Below are 22509 nucleotides of genomic sequence, written 5' to 3' on the forward strand. Positions count from 1 at the left end.
ATCTCAATCTCAGTGGATATCCAACTAGTGCCGATAAAATGCCAACTAGTGCCGATAAAATGCCAAGCAAGAGCTTCTAAATTTATGAGTTGTGATTAAAACAAATATTTAGTAAAATAATTAGATGGACTAAACAGCACTTTAGAGAGCTTTTTAAGACCTAGGATTTTGGATATAGTATGCATCTTAACACAAAAATCATCAATTCTATATTAATGACTAACAATAATAAAATAAGTATGTAAGCATGTGAAGTATAGATTCTGCTTTCTCTCTAAACAGTACCAGAAACTCCTGCAGGGGTGCTTCGCTTGACTTTTTGATCTCTGAGTACGTTAATATTTTAAGGTAAATTCCTATTTAAGTACACAAATGATTATAAAGCAGAGCTTCGCCTTCGTGTTGTGGTTTCAATTCTGCATATCAAGGAAAAAGAGAAATGCTTCACTCCCAAGTCTCGCTCCTCATTTTCCAGTCTTGAGGTACCTTTGTTTACAAAGGATTTATCACTGCTTGTTTTATACTGCCACCTGCTGGTAAGCACCAAAATTTATTTTTATCAATGAGAAATCTATACACATCCACTCTTAGTTGGTGTTACACGCTCAGATTTTTATAAGTTTTAAGAAAGTTTCTTTCACATTTGCAATTATTAATTATTTCTCATGGTACAAAATTTTATATAACCATTAAAATATAGAAAACACAAATAAGGAATTAATAGTTGCTGCATTTCCATCTCCCAGAGATAATTTCTGGTATACAGCCTTCAAGAACACACAATTGGGTTATATGATGTTTATCATCTAAAATCAAATGTGATGTCATTTAATAATTATTTGTTGGATACATTACATGTAATCATATGTCAACTTATTTTCAAACATTTGGAATTCTTTTCAATTTTTTTTGTTATTTGATGTAGCAATATCCTGGTTTTAAAACCTTATACTCAGCTCTAAGCTATATGAAATATTACTAGAAATATAGCTAGTACATCAAAGGACTTCAAAATGGGAAGGTCTTTGACATGTACAGACAAGTTCACCTCCAGAAGTCTATACGAATTCACACTCCTATAAAAGTGCTACTCTCTCCACACTGTCATCAGCTCCTCCTTTTAAGTATTTTAAAAAACAACTCCAATCATATCCTGAAGGAAAATTGAATACTTTTATCATTTATATTTATTTTATTGGGAGTGAACATTTATATTCATATCTATTAACCATTTCTAGCTTTGCATTTCTAAAATGCCTTATGTCCCTCTGCCAGGTTTTCTATTTTAGTGTTTGTATAAAAGAGGAAGTAATCACTTTTCATGTATGTTCCAAATACTTTTGCTGGTCATACATTATTTGATTTCATTTGTGGTATTTTTAACAATAGACATTTTCAGTATTGATTTAGTCAATTACATCAGTTATTTCCTTCATGTTGTTTGCCTGTGGTTTTATGTTTAGAAATAACTTCGTTGTTCTTAGAATTATTCATTATTTTATCTTGAAGGAAACTGTTCCAATTCCCGCTTTCATGCAAGAAGATTTTATCTAGATATTTTTCCTGTGGCAGTTCACCAAGTTGCCTGGCACAAGACTGAAGGTTGATCTATGAGTCATTATCACGTTACACCATTTGTTTTTTCTGTACTTATAGGAATTTATCACACTGATGTGCAAAATATTTTGAGGACATTATAAGGAATCCCTTATTACGTCTATTAATGGGCTAGCCATCTCTCCTCCATAGCATTCCACACTTATAAATTCTGCTTGTCAATAAAAAGTAAAAATCATATTTTACATCAAATAAAACTCACCATAAAATTCAACCACAAACAGAAGCAGACTTCTATTATCGTGAGGTTACTAAAATGAGAATGGGCCCAAGGAGGAGGGCAGCTTGGCCAGCTGCCAAGCAATTCATATCAGAAGGTTCTCTTTATTTCTTCTAAAAAAAAAAGATACATGTGCAGAACATGCAAGTTTGTTACACAGGTGTATGTGTGCCATGCTGGTTTGCTGCACCTATTGACTTTTCCTCTAAGTTCCCTCCCCTCACCCCCTAACCCCCAACAGGCCCTGGTGTATGTTGTTCCCTTCTCTGTGTCCATGTGCTCTCAATGTTCAACATCCACTTATGAGTGAGAACGTGGTGTTTGGTTTTCCATTCCTGTGTTAGTCTGCTGAGGATGATGGCTTCCAGCTTCATCTATGTCCCCGCAAAAGATATGGTCTCATTCCTTTTTATGGCTGCATAGTATTCATGGTGTATATGTATCACATTTTCTTTATCCAGTCTATCATTGATGGGTATTGGGTTGGTCCCATGTCTTTGCTATTGCAAATACATACCGCGTGCATGTGTCTTTATAGTAGAATGATTTATATTCCTTTGAGTATATACCCAGTAATGGGATTGCTGGGTCAAACGGTATTTCTGGTTCTAGATCTTTGAGGAATCACCATACTGTCTTCCACAATGGTTGAACTAATTTACACTCCCACCAACAGTGTAAAAGTGTTCCTGTTTCACCATAGACTTGCCAGCACCTGTTTCCTGACTTTTTAATTACCACCATTCTCACTGGCGTGAGATGGTATCACGTTGTGATTTTGATTTGTATTTCCCTGATGATCAGTGATGTTGAGCTTTCATCTTTGTTGACCACATAGATGTCTTGAGAAGTGTCTGTTCATATCCTTTGCTCACTATTTGATGGGGTTGTTTTTTCCTTGTAAATATGTTTAAGTTCCTCATAAATTCTGGATATTAGCCCTTTGTCAGATGGGTAGATTGCAAAAGTTTTCTCCCATTCAGTAGGTTGCCTGTTCCTCTGATGATAGTTTCTTTTCTGTGCAGAAGCTCTTTAGTTGAATTAGATCCCAGTTGTCAATTTTGGCTTTTGTTGCAATTGCTTTTGGCATTTTTGCATGAAGTCTTTGCCCATGCCTATGTCCCAAATGATATTGCCTAGGTTTTCTTCTAGGGATCTTGTGGTTTTTGGTTTTAGATTTAAGTCTTTAATCCATCTTGAGTTGATTTTTGTACAAGTGTAAAGAAGGGGTCCAGTTTCAGTTTTCTGCATATGGCTAGCCAGCTTTCCCAGCACCATTTACTGAATAGGAGATCATTTTCCCATTGCTTGTTTTTGTCACGTTTGTTGAAGATCAAATGGTTGTAGATGTGTGGTGTTATTTCTGAGATCTCTATTCTGCTTCATTATTCTACATGTCTGTTTTGGTACAAGTACCATGCTATTTTGTTTACTGTAGCCTTGTAGTATAGTTTGAAGTCAAGTAGTGTGATACCTCCAGCTTTGTTCTTTTTGCTTAGGATTGTCTTGGCTATATGGGCTATTCTTTGATTCCACATGAAATTGAAAATATTTTTTTCCTAATTCTGTGAAGAATGTCAACGGTAGTTTAATGGGAATAGCACTGAATCTATAAATTACTTTGGGCATTATGGCCATTTTCATGATATTGATTCCTCCTATCCATGAGGATGGAATGTTTTCCCATTTGTTTGTGTCCTTTCTTAGTTCCTTGAGCAGTGGTCTGTAGTTCTCACATCCCTTGTTAGCTGTACTCCTAGGTATTTTATTCTCTTTGTAGTGATTGTGAATGGGAGTTCATTCACGATTTAGCTTTCTGCTTGCCTATTGTTGGTGTAAAGGAATGCTTGTGATTTTTGCACAATGATTTGGGTGTATCCTGAAACTTTACTGAAGTTGCTTATCAGTTCAAGAAGTTTTTGGGCTGAGATGATACGGTTTTCTAAAAAAAAATGTTTGCAGACAGAGAAAACTTGACCTCTTCTCTTCCTATTTGAATACCCTTTAATTCTTTCTCTTGCCTAATTGCCATGGCCAGAACTTCCAATACTATGTTGAATAGGGGTGGTGAGAGAGGGCATCCTTGTCTTCTGCCGATTTTCAAAGGGAATGCTTCCAGCTTTTGCCCATTCAATATGATATTGGCTGTGGGTTTGTCATAAATAGCTCTTATTATTTTGAGATATGCTCCATCGATACCTAATTTATGGAGAGTTTTTAACACAAAGCGATGTTGAATTTTATCAAAGGCCTTTCCTGCATCTATTGAGATAATCATGCGGTTTTTGTCTTTGATTCTGTTTATGTGATGGATGACGTTTGTTGATTTGCTTATGTTGAACAAGCCTTGCATCCCAGGGATGAAGCTGACTTGATTGTGGTGGATAAGTTTTTTGATGTGCTGCTGGATGAAGTTTGCCAGTATTTTAATTGAGAATTTTCACATCAATGTTCATCAGGGATATTTGCCTGATGTTTTCTTTTTTTGTTTTGTCTCTTCCCAGTTTTGGTATCAGGATGATGCTGGCTTCATAAAATGAGTCAAGGAGGAGTCTCTCCTGTTCAATTGTTTGGAATAGTTTCAGAAGGAATAGTACTAGCTCCTCTTTGTGTTTCTGGTAGAATTCAGCTGTGAATCCATCTGGTCCTGGGCTTTTTTTTGGTTAATAGGCTATTAATTACTGCCTCAATTTCAGAGCTTTTTATTTGTCTATTCAGGGATTCGACTTCTTCCTGGTTTAGTCTTGGTAGGGTGTATGCGTCCAGAAATTTACCCATTTCTTCTAGATTTTCTAGTTTATTTGCGTAGAGGTATTGACAGTATTCTCTGATGGTGCTTTGTATTTCTGTGGGGTTAATGACGATACCCCCTTTATCATTTTTTATTGCATCTATTTGATTCTTCTCTCTCTTCTTTATTAGTCTAGCTAGCAGTCTATTTTGTTAATTTTTTCAAAAAACTAGCTCCTGGATTTGTTTATTTTTTGGAGGGTTTTTCACATCTCTATCTCATTCAGTTCTGCTCTGATCTTAGTTATTTCTTGTCTTCTGTAGCTTTTGGATTAGTTTGCCCTTGCCTCTCTAGCTCTTTTAATTGTGATGTTAGGGTGTCAATTTGAGATCTTTCCAGCTTTCTGATGTGGGTGTTTAGTGCTGTAAATTTCCCTCTTAACACTGCTTTAGCTGTGTCCTAGAGATTTTGGTATGTTGTCTCTGTTCTCATTAGTTTGAAAGAACTTCTTGATTTCTGCCTTAATTTCATTATTTACCCAGGAGTCATTCAGGAGCAGGCTGTTCAATTTCCATGAAATTTTGTGGTTTTGAGTGAGATTCTTAATCCTGGGTTCTAATTTAATTGCACTGTGGTCTGAGAGACTGTTTGTTATGATTTCAGTTCTTTTGCATTTGCTGTGGAGTGTTTTACTCCCAAGTATGTGGTCAATTTTAGAATAAGTGCCATGTGGCACTGAGAAGAATGTATATTCTGTTGATTTTGGGTAGATAATTCTGTAGCCATTTACTAGGTCCACTTGATCCAGAGAGGAGTTCAAGTCCTGAATATCTTTGTTAATTTTCTTTCTCTTTAATCTGTCTAATGCTGACAGTGGGGTGTTAAAGTCTCCCACTATTATTGTGTGGGAGTCTAAGTCTCTTTGTAGTCTCTTAAGAACTTGTTTTATGAATCTGGATGTTCCTATATTGGGTGTATATATATTTAGAATAGTTAGGTCTCCTTGTTAAATTGTTCCCTTTATAGTTATTGAATGCCCTTTTTTGTCTTTGTTGGTTTAAAGTCTGTTTTATTGGAGACTAGGATTGCAACCTCTGCTTTTTTTTTTCCTCACCATTTGCTTCATAAATTTTCCTCCAACCATTTATTTTGAGCCTGTGTGTGTCTGCATGTAAGATGGGTCTCCTGAATACAGCACACCGACGGGTCTTGACTCTATCCAATTTGCCAGTCTGTGTCTTTTAATTGGGGCATTTAGCTCATTTACATTTATGGTTAATATTGTTATGTGTGAATTGGATCCTGTCATCATGATGCTATTTGGTTATTTTGCACACTAGTTGATGCAGTTTCTTCATAGTGTCATTGGTCTTTATATGTTGGCATTTTTGCGGTGGCTAGTACTGGTTTTTCCTTTTCATATTTAGTGCTTCTTTCGAAAGCTCAACCAGGGCAGGCCTGGTGATAACAAAATCTCTCAGCATTTGCTTTTCTGGAAAGGATTTTATTTCTCCTTCGCTTATGAAACTTGGTTTGGCTGGATATGAAATTCTGGGTTGAAAATTCTTTTCTTTAAGAATGTTAAGTAATGGCCCCCAATCTCTTCTGGCTTGTAGATTTTCTGCTGAGAGGTCCTCTGTTACTCTGATGGGCTTCCCTTTGTAGGTGACTTGGCCTTTCTCTCTGGCTGCCCTTAAAAGTTTTTTCCTTCATTTCAACCTAAGAGAATCTGATGATTATGTGACTTCAGGTTGATCTTCTCATGTTGTATCTTAATGGTGTTCTTTGTATTTCCTGAATTTTCTGTCTTGCTAGGTTGGGGAAGTTCTCCTGGGTAATATCCTGAAGTGTGTTTTCCAGCTTGTTTCTGTTCTCCCTGTCTCCTTCTGGTACTCCAATCAATCATAGGTTTTGTCATTTTACAAAGTCTCAAAATTCTTGGAGGCTTTGTTCCTTCCTTTTCATTCTTTTTTCTCTATTCTTAGATAAGAATGTATATCTTATTTCAGTGAGGTAGTCTTCAATCTCTTATATCCTTTCTTCCACTTGATCGATTTGTCTGTTGACACTTGTGTATGCTTCCTGAAGTTTTCATGCTGTGTTTTTCAGCTCCATCAGGTCATTTATGTTCCTCTCTAAGCCTGTCATTCTAATTAGTAATTCATCTAACCTTTTATCAAGGTTCTTAGCTTCTTTGAATTGGGTTAGAACATGCTCCTTTAGTTCAGCGTACTTTTTTATTACCCATCTTCTGAAGCCTACTTCTGTCAATTCATCCATCTGATCCTCTGCCTAGTTCTGCGTCCTTGATGGAGATGTTGTGATCATCTGGAGGAGAGGAGGCGTTTTGTCCTTTTGGGTTTTCAGCATTTTTTCATTAATTCTTTCTTATCTTCGCGAGTTTGTCTAGTTTTGGTCTTTGAGGCTGCTGACCCTTGGACAGGGTTTTCGTGGAGGCCTTTTTTTGTCAGTTTTGTTGATTGCTGTTGTTGTCATTTTCTGCTTTTTTGTTTTTCTTTCAATAGTCAGGTCCCTTTTCCGTAGGGCTGCTGCAGTTTGCTGGGGGTTCACTTCAGGCCCTATTCATCTGATTCACTCCTGCACCTGGAGAAGTCACTCAAGGAGGCTGGAAAAGAGCAAAGATGGGCTCCTGCTCCTTCTTCTGGGACCTCTGACCTCGAGGGGGACCAACCTGATGCCAGGAGGATTGTTCCTGTATAGGGTGTCTGACAACCCCTGTTGGAGGATCTCACCCAGCTGGGCACAGGGAGCAGGACCCATTTAAAAAAGCACTTTGTCCCTTGGTGGAGAGGGTGTGCTTTTCTTCAGAAGAAACCCATTTGTCTGGGCTGCCCAGATTCCTTAGAACTACCAGGAGGAGAGGCTAAGTCTGCTGGTCCACAGAGAATGCAGTCACCATTCCCCCTAAGGGCTCAGGCCCAGGCAGATCCGAATTCTGTTCCTGAGCCTCTGGCTGGAGTTATTGGAGATCCTGCAGAGAAGCCTCACCCAATGAGGAAGGATGGATAAGATTTATGCCTGAAGAGGCACTCTGGCCACAACTCATGTGTTGGTATGTGGGGACAAGGCTTAGGACCAAGCCATTCAGCCTCCCTGGCTCCAGCAGGGGAAAAGCACAGCCTGGAGCTATAGAAATGGGTGCCGCCCTTCCCCTGCTCAGGGAGCTCAGCGTTTTAGGTAGTTGTGAGTCCCAATGCTGGCTGATGCCCCTCCCCTAAGGAGCTCAAATGGCTTAGACAGCAGGCAGCCACAGCCAGTGTGGGTCGCCCCTCACTCCAGGAGTTCAGTAGGCTTAAGCAGATTCCAGCTGAGAGGCTGTAAGAATCTAACCATTCTGGAGTTGGGACTCTAAGCCCTGGTGGCATGAGTTTGCAAGTAGGATCTTCCAATCCGTGGGTTGCACAGTTCCTTGGAAAAAGCACGGTTTCCCCAGCTGGGTAGCATGCTCACTCACCACCTCCCTTGGCTGGGGAGAGGGGGTTCCCCTTCCCCGTGTGGCTCTGAGGTAAGCTGCCGCATGCCACTGTTCTTCCTTCTCTCCATGAGTCACGCCAGCCTTTTTGTCAATTTTGATGAGAGAACCTCGATACCTTTGTTGCCGGTGAAGAATTCATATACTTATTATGTTTTTTTTTTTTCCGATGGGAGCCTCCAAACACTGCTGTTTCTAGTCGGCCATCTTGGGCCCACCCCCAGAAGTTTCTTGAACATAAGTCATATATTATGGAGTTTTCCTACATTTATAATACGGTGAAGTAGAAAGTGTGGTGAACAGGCCTGGGTATCACAAAGTTAGCTCTGGCAACACTGCAACCCACAGAAAATCATCTAATTTATCCTTTCCTAAGTTTCCTTTACTTCTGACGTAAAATGAGGGAACTTGAGTTAATGATCTCAAAGATGTTGATACGGTTAGGCTTTGTGTCCCCACCCAAATCTCATCTTGAATTGTAATCCCACAATCCCCAGATGTTGAGGAAGAAACCAGGTAGAGGTGATTGGATCATGGGGACAGCTTCCTTTATGCTGTTTTTATGATAGTGAATGAGTTTTCATGAGATCTAATGGTTTTATTTTATTTTTTGAGACAGAGTCTCCCTCTGTCACCCAAGCTGGAGTGTACAATCTCGGCTCCTTACAACCCCCGCCTCTCATGTTCAAGCAATTCTCCTGCCTCAGCCTCCCAAGTAGCTGGGATTACAGGCATCCACCACTACACCCGGCTAATTTTTATATTTCTAGTAGAGACAAGGTTAGACAGGGTTTCACCCTATTGGCCAGGCTGGTCTTGAACTCCTGACCTCAAGTGATCTGCCCACCTCAACCTCCCAAAGTGCTGGTATTACAGGTGTGAGCTACTGCACCCAGCCAAGATCTAATGGTTTTATAATGGGTTCTCCTGCCTTCACTCTACCACTCTTCTCCCTCCTGCTGCCTTGTGAAGAAGCATATGTTTACCTCTCCATCTTCCATGATGTAAGTTTGCTGAGGCTTCTCTAGCCATGCAGAATTGTGAGTCAATTAAACCTCTCTCGTTTATAAATTACCCGGTCTCAGGCAGTTCTTTATAGCAGTGTGAAAATAAACTAATACAGATGTCTTCACTCTCTAAGTTACCACAAATTTATATTTCTCAGACACACTTGGATAATATCTCAATCAGGTCAATACAGTAATCAACAGTGATCACTATAACATACAATAATCACTAAACCACCGTCATATGGTGCCACAAAGCATACCATTTTGAGGAAATAGAATTAAGAATGGGACATTTTTATACCAGATGTGATATGACTTCGCAAAGAAACTGCACAATTTTTACAGTAGGACACAATGGTGAATAACTTACATTACCAAACACACCATTAAATGGATAGAATAGCTATCACTTCTGGTCAGAATTACATATAAAGAGAGAGGGTCACTCACAATCTTATACTCATCAAAACTCCTATTATGAACTCTACCACTAGCACATGACTGATAAAATTTATAGGCAAATAAATATATACTCAGCAACTCAACTATCTTAATCAGCTCATTAAAAACATAGAGCTTTATTTGTTTATATTTTTAAACAGTTCTTTACCTCTTGAATAATGTTATAAAAATTTCATACGCTTTTTGTGATTTTCCTCTTATATAAAGCCATTAATAAGAGTTGAAGTTTTACTTTAAATGCCCAAACCAAGGGAACATTTGCTTATAAAAATCTGTGTTTTGACTATAATCATATAATCAATTTTTGACTATAAACTCATTTAGGGAAAATAAATAATAGTTTGATCATTATAAATAACTAAGTAAGGTAATAATTCTTCCAAAACCAATATAGGACAACTTATCTATCTTTACCAGGTGAAACTAGTCAGTTCTCCCTCTGTGGCTGAGTTTCAGAGCAGGAAAAAATAAACAAATTGGTGCATGGTTTTCATAATTCTGATGATCAAAAGGAAGCCAAATAGCAAATGTGTTTGTATGTTTTATTTTTATTTGTTTCTTTTTCCTTTTTTTTTTTTTTTTTTTTGAGACAGGGTTTCACTCTTTTGCCCAGGCTGGAGTGCAGTGGCACAAACATGGCTCACTGCAGCTTCAGCCTCCTGGGCTCCAGTGATCCTCCCACTTCAGCCTCCTGAGTAGCTGGGACCACAGGTGCACGCCGCCACACTGGACAATGAAAAAAAATTGGTAGAAATGGGATCGCATCATGTTACCCAGGCTGGTCTTGAACTCTTGGGTTGAACTCCCACCTTGGCCTCCCATCATGTTACCCAGGCTGGTCTTGAACTCTTGGGTTGAACTCCCACCTTGGCCTCCCAAAGTGCTGGGATTACAGGTGTGAACCACTGTGCTGTGTGTATATATTTTTTGTTTGTTTCTGTTTGAACCTAAAGTCAAAAAGAAAATTTCTCTTGTATTTCTCTGCAGCAGAGACACTGCATATTGTAACATAAAATATTACAAATATCATTTTTAGAGCAAAGGTAGAAGCACATTTTATATAAACCTAGAAGTATCCTTTGATCCAAATTAAGGCATAATGTAAAAATCGGATTCTTGGAGGAACTAGGTGATATGATGCAAGTATACTCCAATGAAATAATAATAATAACATCAACTAAATTTACTGAGCTCTCACTCTGTGCCAGCTACTCTGTCTGCTGACTACCTATGTGCAAATTCCAACTCAGTCCCTTATTGACAGTGTAACCTTGGGCAATTCTGTAGCTCTCTTTGTAAAATGAGGAAGGTACTAATTGCATTAGTGCCCACTTCCTAGAGTTACTATGAGGTTTTAAAGTATGGGTGTGGTGTGCGTGAGCGTGCATGTGTGTGGGCATGAGAGAGAGAGAGATTATATCGTTATATAAATGAATCTTGCCTCTTCCTGTTTTCTATTCCATTCATTTATCTACCATAAGGGATACCACTGTAATGAAAAAAAAAAGTATCTTGTTTCCTCAGAAAGACATTTAGAAATATGTAAACATTTTGCTTTCATCTTTATATTTATGGTAATTCTAAGGATATTATAAACTTGCAGTGGTAATTCTGAAGTATAATATATATTTAGGGTCACAAAACACAGCAGCAAGGATGATAACTCTACTAGCATTTAAAAAGCATAAAAATACTAATAAGCACAAATTTTCCTACGACAGTAACTGTAGCCTGAAGTTAAGAATAACAGCATGGTGATTGTAATTAATAATAATATATATTTGAAAATTGATGAGAGATTAAAACTCAAATGTTCTTATCAAAAAATGATAAGTATATAACGTATTGGATGTGTTAATTAGCTTTAATAATTTCACAATGTATACACATATCAAAATGTCACATCGTACACCATAAATACATACACTTTTTGTCAATTATATCCTAATAAAGCTTGAGGACGAGGAGAGGAAACATAAGAATATACAAAAATGGAACCAGCACGACAGCTCACGTCTATAATCCGAGTGCTTTGTGAGGCCGAGGCAGAAGAATCATTTAGCCCAGGAGTTCCAGACCAGCCTGGGCCACATAGCGAGATCCCATACCTACTACACATTAAACAATTAGCCAGACATGGCATTAAAAAATTAGCCAGGCATGGTGGCACACTTCCTCCTGTAGTCTCAGCCTGTCAGGAGGCTGAAGCAGGAGGATCACTTGAGCCCCAGAGTTCAAGGCTGCAGTGAGCTATAATTGTGCTGCTGCACTCTAGCCTAAGCAACAGAGTAAGATCCTGTCTCAGAAAAAAAAAAAAAAAAAAGGAAGAATATTATTGAAAAATTAGGTCTGCAACAAATGGCATATCACAATGGCTGGAAGACACAGTGATTTAAGAAGGAACTCGGACGCTTAGTAAATATTACGAAAACAATTCTGAGCCTCCAGATGAAGATAGTGGATGAAATCTACACAGTCCCTCTAAAACACCCACTAAAATCAGAACATAAAAGTTTTATAATGGTGTGAACAGAGAATGACACAGAACAGGAGAGGGGAATAAGATTCTGGAAGGAGGAAATTGTGAGGACGTATGGAATCTGATGTTGCCACCTGAGCTTTGTAGGCAGTACAACACCGGGAAGCAATATGATTTGCTTGCCCAACTCCCAGTCAAAAATTCCCTATGCCACCTGGAAGTGGTAGGGAAAGGGACCAAAAATAAACTGATTACTTGAAAGTCCCATGAATAATCAGCAAGACCCATTCCATATGCTCCTACTCATGACAGCTGGGTAACCCACCACTTCCACCACTCTCAACTGCCAAAGACTTGTGAGCTATATTTTTGGAGAGGGTGAAACTGATGGTTTCAGGACTAGAGGAAACCACATGCATTTGTGGCAAGGGTACCATGCTAAACATAAGGGGGACTCAGAGGAAGTTATTTCCTGAACACTGAGACTCCCCAGGCTGCTCCAACCTCTTACTCACATGAGTCTCAGTTGACAGCAGTGGCAGCCCGACAGGTAACTTACAGGCTTAAGACTGAAAGATGCTTTGCTCAGAAACATATCAATCACCCTGTGTTCGTTTTCTAGGGCTGCTGAAACAAATTATCCACACACCTGTGGATTAAAACTGTGTACATTTATTCTCTCACATTTCTGAAGACTTAAATTCTAACATTAAGGCGCTGTCTGGACCACGTTCCCTCTGAAGCTGCTAGGGGAGACTCCTTCCTTGCCTCTTCCAGCTTCAGGTAACCCCAGTCCATCCTTTGGCTTGTGGCATCATCCCTCCAATTTTTGCTTCTGTCTTCACAGGGCTCTCTTCCTCTATGTTTGAGTGTGTGTCTCCTCTAAGAACACCAGTTACGTGAGGTTAAGGGCCCACACCACTCCGGTCTGACCCCATCTTAATTGACCTAAATTCATCTGATATGGTTTGTCTCTGGGTCCCCACTTGAATCTCATCTCGAATTACAATCCCCACATGTTGAGGGAGGGAAGTGATTGGATCGTGGGGGTGGTTCCCCCATGCTGTTCTCATGATAGTGAGCAAGTGTTCACAAAATGGGATGGTTTTACAAGTCTATATTTTAAACAGCATGTAAACCATTTAATACTTAGTGTACTAGGTTATGTGCATAGTTTTGGGAAACACGAAAGTGTGTGACCAAACAGACTTCAAATACATCATTTTTATACATTCGTGGGTGGTTATTTAAACAATGCATTGATTAATCCATTGGATATTGCTAGGGGTGGGAAAAGAGCTTTGTAATCACTTGCATCCAAATAACACAAGTTTATAATTTTATTTTTATAAACTTTATGATTATAATTATATTCATGTATATGACTGTGCATGTGTTAGTGTTAATAACAACTTGTGTTTTAAGACATAAAATGGTTTTACAATTAAAAAAAAATAGGATGGTTTTATAAGCGTCTGGCATTTCCCCTGCTTGTACTTCTCTCTCCTACTGCCCCGTGAAGAAGGTCCTTGCTTCCCTTTCACCTTCTGCCATAATTTAAGTTTCCTGAGGCCTCCCTAGCCATCTGGAACTGTGAGTCAATTAACTTTTTTCCTTTATAAATGACCCGGTCTCAGGTAGTATCTTTAGGGCAGTGTGAGATCAGACTAATATAATATCTGCAATGACCATATTTCCATTTTGAGGTACTGGGGATTAGGTTTTCAAAACATACATTTGAGAGTCACTATTCACCCATAACAAAGACATTCTCAGATGAAGGAAAACTAAGAAAATTTGTCACCAGCAGACCTAGACCAAAAGAATGCCAAAGGAAGTTATTTATCTGTTATTTATCGAACAGAAAGGAAATACTAAACAAAGGCCGCTTCGGACATCAGGAAGAAAAAAAAAGAAAAAAATTATAAATAAAATACACTTTTTCCTCCTCTTGAATTTTTAATTTTTGTTTTGTGTCTAAGCAAACATTATAAAAATGTCTGATATTATTCTTAAAATATATATGTTAGATATTAAAAACAATTATATGGGGTATATAAATGGTGGACAGTAAATGGGCTTAAAGGGAGGTAAAGTTTCTATATTTCACTTCAACTGGTAAAGTGTTGACACCAGTAAACTTTACTAACTAATGCATATATTGTTTAATAGCTAGAGAAACCACTAGAAAACCAATAGGAAAAGAGATACAAAAGGTACTATTGATAAATCAAAACGAAATCAAAAATGTTCAAGTAACCCAAAGAAAGGCAGAGAAAAAAATAAAGAAATGAAAAGGAGAGAGAGAAAAATTAAAAAAAACAAAAATATAATAAAAGACTTAAGCACTAACAAGCATAACAACAATTACATTAAATACAAATACTCTAAATACACCAAGTAAAAGAGACTGATGGAGTGGAGTGAAAAAACACGACCTAACTGAAAGCTGTCTACAAGGAACTCACTTCAAATATAATGATTATATATATGTGTTGAAAGTAAAAAGATAGAAATAGATAATGCCATACAATGATGAAAAGAAAACAGGAGTGGCTATTTTAACATAAGATACAAAACAAATTCTTACCATATGACCCAGCAATCATACACCTAGGTATTTATCCCAAATAAATGAAAATTCATCTTTACATCAAAATCTGTACACAGCTGGATGTGGTGATTCATACCTGTAATTCCAGCACTTTGGGAGGCTGAGACAGGAGGATCACTTGAGCCCAGGAGTTTGAAACCAGCCTGGGCTACAAAGTGAGACTCTGTTTCTACAAATTTTTTTTTTTTTAATTATCCGGGCATGGTGGCATGCACCTTTGGTCCCAGCTACTCAGAAGGCTAAGGCAAAAGGATCACTTGAGCCCACGAGGTTGAGGCTGCAGTGAGCTGTGTTAATGCCACTGCACTCCAGCCTGAGAGACAGAAGGAGATCCTGTCTCACACAAACAAACTTGTACATAATTGCTTATAGTAACTTTATTTGTAATAGCCAAAAAACTTGGAAACAGCCAAAATGTCCTATAGGTAAATAGTTAAACAAATTGCAGTAGATCGCTGCCATGAAATACAATTCAGGAATAAAAAAGAACAAACTACTGCTATAAACAGCAACTTAGATGGATCTCAAAGTCATTATGCCTACTGAAAAAAAGCCAATCTCAAACATTATATGATCCATGTAGGTAAAATTCTTGAAATGACAAAATTATAGATAGGGACAACAAATTAGTAGCTGCCAAGGGTGAGGGATGGTGAAAAGGAGGTGGAGGTAATGATAAATGAGTAGAATAAAGGGATTTTTGTTGAAAGGGAACAGTTAGGTATTTTGATCATGGTGGTAAAAGAAATCTGTAAATGTGATAAAATGACACAGAACTACATACATACATTATAGAACTTCAGTTTCCTGGTTTTGATTTTTGTGCTTTAGTTACATAAAAGGTAATAACTGGAGGAAACTAAGTGAAGGGTACACAAGTTTTCTCAGTGCTATCTTCGAAACTTTCTATTCATTTATAATGTATTCAAATTAAATGGTTAAACAAAGCCAAAACTAAAACTACCTTTAAAAAGAGGCAGACAAGGATCCCAGAAACGGGAAACGAAGCACCAGAGAGAAATAAAGATAAACTCAAAAACAAAAATGTTTTCAACAGGCCTAAATATGAATAATGTGGATTGGGGCAGGCAGGAAGCTACAGAAGAAATGTTTCCAAGATGAAACTGATAAATTATCCCAAGTGCTTGATCACATTGAAAAATTATTATAAAACTGGGAGCGAGTTGGCCAGGCGTGGTGGCTCATGCCTGTAATCCCAGCACTTTGGGAGACAGAGGCGGGCGGATCACGAGGTCAGGAGATCGAGACCATCCTGGCTAACACAGTGAAACCCCGTCTCTACCAAAAATACAAAAAAGTTAGCCGGGCTTGGTGGCGGGCGCCTGTAGTCCCAGCTACTCGGAGAGGCTGAGGCAGGGGAATGGCGTGAACCTGGGAGGCGGAGCTTGCAGTGAGCCAAGATCGCGCCACTGCACTCCAGCCTGGGCGACAGAGCGAGACTCTGTCTCAAAAAAAAAAAAAAAAAAAAAAAAAACAACTGGGAGCGATTTACAGATAAATTAGTAATAAGTACATTTAATCAAAAGCAAACCCAAAGCAGATGTCATTTCCAGAAAAAAATAAAGGTAGGACATCAAAAAAGGAAATTTAAGCATAATAACATGAATCTTCTGAAGTCAGTGTTTATAGTCATAACAATGTAAACATTAAAGATTTATTTACCTAAAACAATCACATAATAGAAAGATGAGAATATTATAAATGTACATATCGGAGGAGCGGGGAAACAGAGCTTAATCCCTATCTTCCATTATTATTTCTATTAATTTACAGCCTCAACAGATGACATCAGTTTTGCACATATCAACGGATAAGGTACAAAACTGAAATATCAAAAAGTAGCAGCATAATTACATTATTTGACCAAAAATATTTTTCATAAGCTTTGTAGAAATATATATTTAATCAGATACATATATGTATTACTCTGTTTTCACACTGCTATAAAGATACTACCTGAGACTGGGTAATTTATCAAGGAAAGAGGTTTAATTGACTCACAGTTCCGCATGGCTGGGGAGGCCTCAGGAAACTTACAATCATGGCAGAAGGCAAAGGAGGAGCAGGCACCTTCTTCACAAGGTGGTGGGGGTGGGGTCGAAGTGCCAGATACTTATCAAACAGCCAGATCTCGTGAGAACCCACTCACTATCACGAGAATGGCATGGGGGAAGCACCCCCATTATTACAATTTGAGATGAGATTTGGATGGGGACAGAGCCAAACCATATCAATATACATATATAAAACAACTTAAAAACCTCTCAAATGACAAAACAAAAACTTTCTTGCCCAAAGAAAATATTCTTAACACTAGAAAAAAAATTTTTTATTTAAAAAAATTATATTTTAAATAAAAACAAGGAGTTATAAAAATATTTTTATGAAAGTCTTTGAACTCATATTCTAATATGTCAACCTGCCAAAGACAGAAACATTTGCACAAGAATGTTTTCTGGAAACTAGTCATAACGCCATATTTTTATCTGAAAAAATAAATATAAGTCGATGTCAAAAACCCCAAAGGTGTTACCATGAAGCCAAACATTTTATCCTCAAAGATATATTTTTATTTGGAACATTCTGATGAAAATCCAACTAGGTCAAATAAAAATGCAGAATTTACCATCAAAGAGTACACCTCCTGGCTCCTTTACACAGCATTGTCATTTATCTTATCAGGATCATGTCCTAAATTTAGTTTCTTTCTACTCTTTATCAGAGTAAATTTGATCACACTATATTTGATTCAATGTTGAGTTGACATTAATTAAATATTTTCAAAACCTTCATGACCAAGTGTCATTTCTAGCATCCAAACAGTCTTTTAAGCTAAAATAGCTGATGTACAGCAGAAATTAAATTGTCCTTGAACTATGAAGATATATTACTGACTGTTCCCACTCTCACCCATCCCTTGCAGTCAATAGCTGGTTTAAACTGTACGTAGAGCAGTAAAGATTGTTTACTTTGGTCCATTAAGAATAGCGGTTTTTCACACATATTACTTATCAGAATCACTCAGACCTCATTCCCAGAAATTATTTTTGTAGTAGCTTTATGGACATATAACTCACATACCACAGAATTCACCCATTTAAAGTATCCAATTCAATCCATTTTAGTACATTTAAAGGTTTGTGCAGCTATCACCACAATTAATTTTAGAACATTTGTATCACTTCAAAAAAAAAAAAAAAAACTTGGCTGGCCACAGTGGTTCACGCCTGTAATCCCAGCACTTTGGGAGGCCAAGGGAGGCTGATCACTTGAGGTCAGAAGTTCGAGACCAGCCTGGTCAACATGGTGAAACTCTGCCTCTACTAAAAATACAAAAAGTTAGCCAGGTGCGGTGGCGCATGTCTGTAATCCCAGTTACTCAGAAGGCTGAGGCAGGAGAATCACTTGAACCCAGGAGGCAGAGGTTGCAGTGAGCCGAGATCGCACCACTGCACTCCAGCCTGGGTGAAAGAGTGAGATTCCATCTCAAAATAAATAAATAAATAAATAAATAAATAAATAAATAAATAAATAAATAAATAAATAAATAAAATAAACCATGAGCTATTAACCCCAATCCCCCGTTTTTCCAGTCCTAAGTATTCACTAACCTATTCTGTTTCTATGAATTTGCCTCTCCATATTGAATCATATGAAATGTCACCTTTTGTGTCTAGTTTCTTTCACTTAGCACACATTTCATAACAGCACTTCATTCTATTTGTTGTAAACAATATTTCATTGTATGGATATGTCACATTTTATTTATCCATTAGTCAGTTGATGGACATTTGAGTTGTTCCCACTTTTTGACTATTACAAATAATGCTGCCATGACCATTCATGTACAGGTTTTGGTGTGGGCATATATTTTCACCTCTCTTTTTATTTGAGGGGGAGTCTCATTCTGTCGCCAGGCTAGAGTGAGTGCAGTGGCACGATCTCGGCTCACTGCAAACTCCACCTCCCGGTTTCAAGAGATTCCCCTGCCTCACCCACCCATGCAGCTGGGACTACAGGCATGCGCCACCACACCCAGCTAATTTTTATATTTTCAGTAGAGATGGGGTTTCACCACGTTGGCCAGGATGGTCTTGATCTCTTGACCTTGTGATCTGCCTGCCTTGGCCTCCCAAAGTGCTGGGATTACAGGCCTGAGCCACCATGCCCGGCCTCGCTTCTCTTAAATATATACCTAGAATTGAAATCTCTGGGTCATATGGTAACTCTGTTTAACCTTTTGAGCTACTTGTCCAAGTGCTCTCCAAAGTGGCTGCATTTTACATTCCCACCAGCAGTGTAGGAAGATTCTAATCTCTCTCCATTTTTGCCAACACCTGTTATAATCTGATCAGTCATTTTATTATTGCCATACTGGCATGTACTCCTAGAGAGTTTGGTTCAATTGGTGTAGCTGTTGTACCCAGGTTGTATGTTTATTTATTTATATGTTATTTGTCTACACTGAGTGATTTTAAACCAGAAGAGTCACTCTTTTTTTTTTTTTTTTTTTTTTGAGATGGAGTCTTGCTCTGTCGCCCAGGCTGCAGTGTAGTGGCGCGATCTCGGCTCACTGCAAGCTCCGCCTCCCAGGTTCACGCCATTCTCCTGCCTCAGCCTCCTGAGTAGCTGGGACTACAGGCGCCCACCACCACGCCCGGCTAATCTTTGTATTTTTAGTAGAGACGGGGTTTCATCATGCTAGCCAGGATGGTCTCCATCTCCAGACCTCATGATCCGCCCGCCTCAGCCTCCCAAAGTGTGGGATTACATGCGTGAGCCACCGTGCCCCGCCGAGAGTCACTCTTTTAGCCTCTATCAGAAAGTACCTCATATGATCAAGAGAATAAAGGTTATGACTCTAGCCTAAGAACTTGGAAGCCATTTCTGCCAGGTGAAGGTAAACCAAATAAGCCAGTGATAAAACGAGATAAATGTGTGTATAGACAGTTTGAGTATCCCTGATTTGAAAAATCTAAAATCCAAAATGCTCCAAGATTTAAACCTTTTTGAGCACCCGACATAACACCACAAGTGGAAAATTCTACACATAAGTACCTAATACAAACTTTGTTTCACGCGCAAAATTATTTGAAAATGTTTAAATTTACCTTCAGGCTATGTGTACATGGTGCATATAAAACATGAATAAATTTCGTGTTTAGGCTTCAATTCCATTCCCAAGATTCTCATTATACATATGCAATTATTCTCAAATTTGAAAATCTGAAATCTGAAACACTTTTGGTCCCAAGCATTTCAGTTAGCTCTTCTTACTGGATTATAATCTACTACATTTATTCCGGTTTGTCAAACTCCAGCTGAAATACCTCCTCCTCAATGAAGCCTGGTCTCTCCAACTAGGGTTAGATGCTCTCTCATTTATGCCCACATGGGAGAACTAAGTACACTCCGGGTATTATACTAAATGCTCTTTGTCATTTATTTCTCACAACAACCCCATGAAGAAGTTATTATTATCCTAATTTTACATATAAGAAGCTGAGGTTCTAAACAATTAATTTACAGATAGCCCTTGCACATGGCAGAGCCAAGATTTGTTCCTAGGGCTATTTGACTCCAAAGTTACTGATCTCACTAATTTGCTTGCCTTCCCATTATAATATTTCACACACAGCTGAAACCATATTGGGCAGATCTTGTATCTTAAAAACTAAATTTTTTTTTTTTTGGTTTTTGTTTTTTTTTTTTATTATACTTTAGGGTTTTAGGGTACATGTGCACAATGTGCAGGTTTGTTACATATGTATCCATGTGCCATGTTGATTTCCTGCACCCATTAACTCGTCATTTAGCATTAGGTATATCTCCTAATGCTGTCCCTCCCCCCTCCCCCCACCCCACAACAGTCCCCGGAGCGTGATGTTCCCCTTCCTGTGTCCATGAGTTCTCATTGTTCAATTCCCACCTATGAGTGAGAACATGCGGTGTTTGGTTTTTTGTCCTTGCGATAGTTTACTGAGAATGATGTTTTCCAGTTTCATCCATGTCCCTACAAAGGACACGAACTCATCATTTTTTATGGCTGCATAGTATTCCATGGTGTATATGTGCCACATTTTCTTAATCCAGTCTATCATTGTTGGACATTTGGGTTGGTTCCAACTCTTTGCTATTGTGAATAGTGCCGCAATAAACATACGTGTGCATGTGTCTTTATAGCAGCATGATTTATAGTCCTTTGGGTATATACCCAGTAATGGGATGGCTGGGTCAAATGGTATTTCTAGTTCTAGATCCCTGAGGAATCGCCACACTGACTTCCACAATGGTTGAACTAGTTTACAGTCCCACCAACAGTGTAAAAGTGTTCCTATTTCTCCACATCCTCTCCAGCACCTGTTGTTTCCTGATTTTTTAATGATGGCCATTCTAACTGGTGTGAGATGGTATCTCACTGTGGTTTTGATTTGCATTTCTCTGATGGCCAGTGATGAGGAGCATTTCTTCATGTGAAAAACTAAATTTTTTAAAAATCTGCATTTTTGCCTCCATCATTAATTGTTCTTTTTTTCTCTATGTGCTTAGTCATTCAACATTAGACATTGATTCTCTGCTACACACTCCATATAATTGTATATCGGTTCTTCCAGAGCTGACATTCTAGTGGGGGAAGCAGATACCAAGGAAATGTGCCATGGGAAAATTCCTTCAGATTATTTGTCTCTTGCTCCAGGTAGGAGCAAATGAATAAAAAGGGGAAAAAAAAAGATGGCTTTGAAGGCAGGCCACTTGATACATTTCCCAAAAGAAAATTAAAGTCAAGTCCCAGAAGCCAACAGCAGGCTTTGTCAATTAAATTTCAACCAGAAGACATTCCCTCTTTTGCAAGTAAACCACACTGGACATTTCAAAATTTGGGAGGTAAAGAAGAAGAAGTAGCCACATTATTTTCCACAGAGCAATTTTATATAAACTGAAGAGCAATGCTATTAGAGATTATTAGGCAATGGGCAATATAAACAAGGAGTTGAGATTTTTATTGGAAATGAAGAATGAAAAAAAAATTGTGGGATTAAAGACTTCCTTACTTGAAGGATACATTAACACATAGCTAAATGACTAAGTAGATGGTGCACAAGTTTCAGCATATTCGTCAAAGACTCATAAACAAATGTTCTAATCAATTACTTTAAGTTCTATGCTATGAATTATGAGGAATGCAAAGAAGTCTCACCCCCAGCCTCTAACCTCATAAAACTACAGCCTGGCTTGCAGGATGGAACAAGATGCATGCATTCTGCAAACATTTCCTCTGCCTCAGGCAGGTCACCAGACATCTCAGATCCAAAGGGGGGCTAAGGCAGCTTCCACCCTCAAGAAATTTACAGTTGATGTGGAGAAAAAATCCCTACAGACACTGATGTTTCAGTTCTTTAATGCAGAATAACTGTAAAAATAGTTACCATTCCTTGAGCCCGACCTACACGAGCCCCTGACATATTCACAACAACCCATTAAAGTAGATATGCTTATGTCCCTGTCATTGTAAAAATAGTCTAGCCAGCCGGTTGTGGTGGCTCATGCCTGTAATCCCACCACTTTGGGAGGCTGAGGTGGGCAGATCACGAGGTCAGGAGATCAAGACCATCCTGGCCAACATGGTGAAACCCCGTCTCTACTAAAAATACAAAAATCATCCAGGCGTGGCAGTGTGCGCCTGTAGTCCCAGCTACTTGGGAGGCTGAGGCAGAAGGATTGTTTGAACCCGGGAGGCAGAGGCTGCAGTGAGCTGAGATTGTGCCACTGCACTCCAGCCTGGGCAACAGAGCGAGATTCTGTCAAAAAAAAAAAAAAAAGTCTAGCTGAGGTTCAAGGAAGGATATGTGTTTTGCCTCAAG

General features: G+C 38.5%; 1 protein-coding gene and 2 long non-coding RNA genes across 6 annotated transcripts in view; 1 reads left to right on the plus strand and 2 right to left on the minus strand.

Annotated features, from left to right (window-relative positions):
* KCNIP4 (potassium voltage-gated channel interacting protein 4) overlaps positions 1-22509 on the minus strand; it is a 1214216-nt gene that overhangs the window by 1028250 nt on the left and 163457 nt on the right. The window lies entirely within an intron of this gene.
* LOC134732726 (uncharacterized) overlaps positions 1-22509 on the plus strand; it is an 800561-nt gene that overhangs the window by 692792 nt on the left and 85260 nt on the right. The window lies entirely within an intron of this gene.
* LOC129464728 (uncharacterized) lies at positions 4776-20409 on the minus strand. The gene is made up of 2 exons (XR_008651708.2): positions 10400-20409; positions 4776-10342 (listed from the first exon to the last, which is right to left on the minus strand). It is a non-coding gene; the product is annotated as an uncharacterized lncRNA (long non-coding RNA).

Source organism: Symphalangus syndactylus, chromosome 16, assembly GCF_028878055.3.
Source record: "Symphalangus syndactylus isolate Jambi chromosome 16, NHGRI_mSymSyn1-v2.1_pri, whole genome shotgun sequence".
Lineage (NCBI taxonomy): Eukaryota > Metazoa > Chordata > Mammalia > Primates > Hylobatidae > Symphalangus > Symphalangus syndactylus.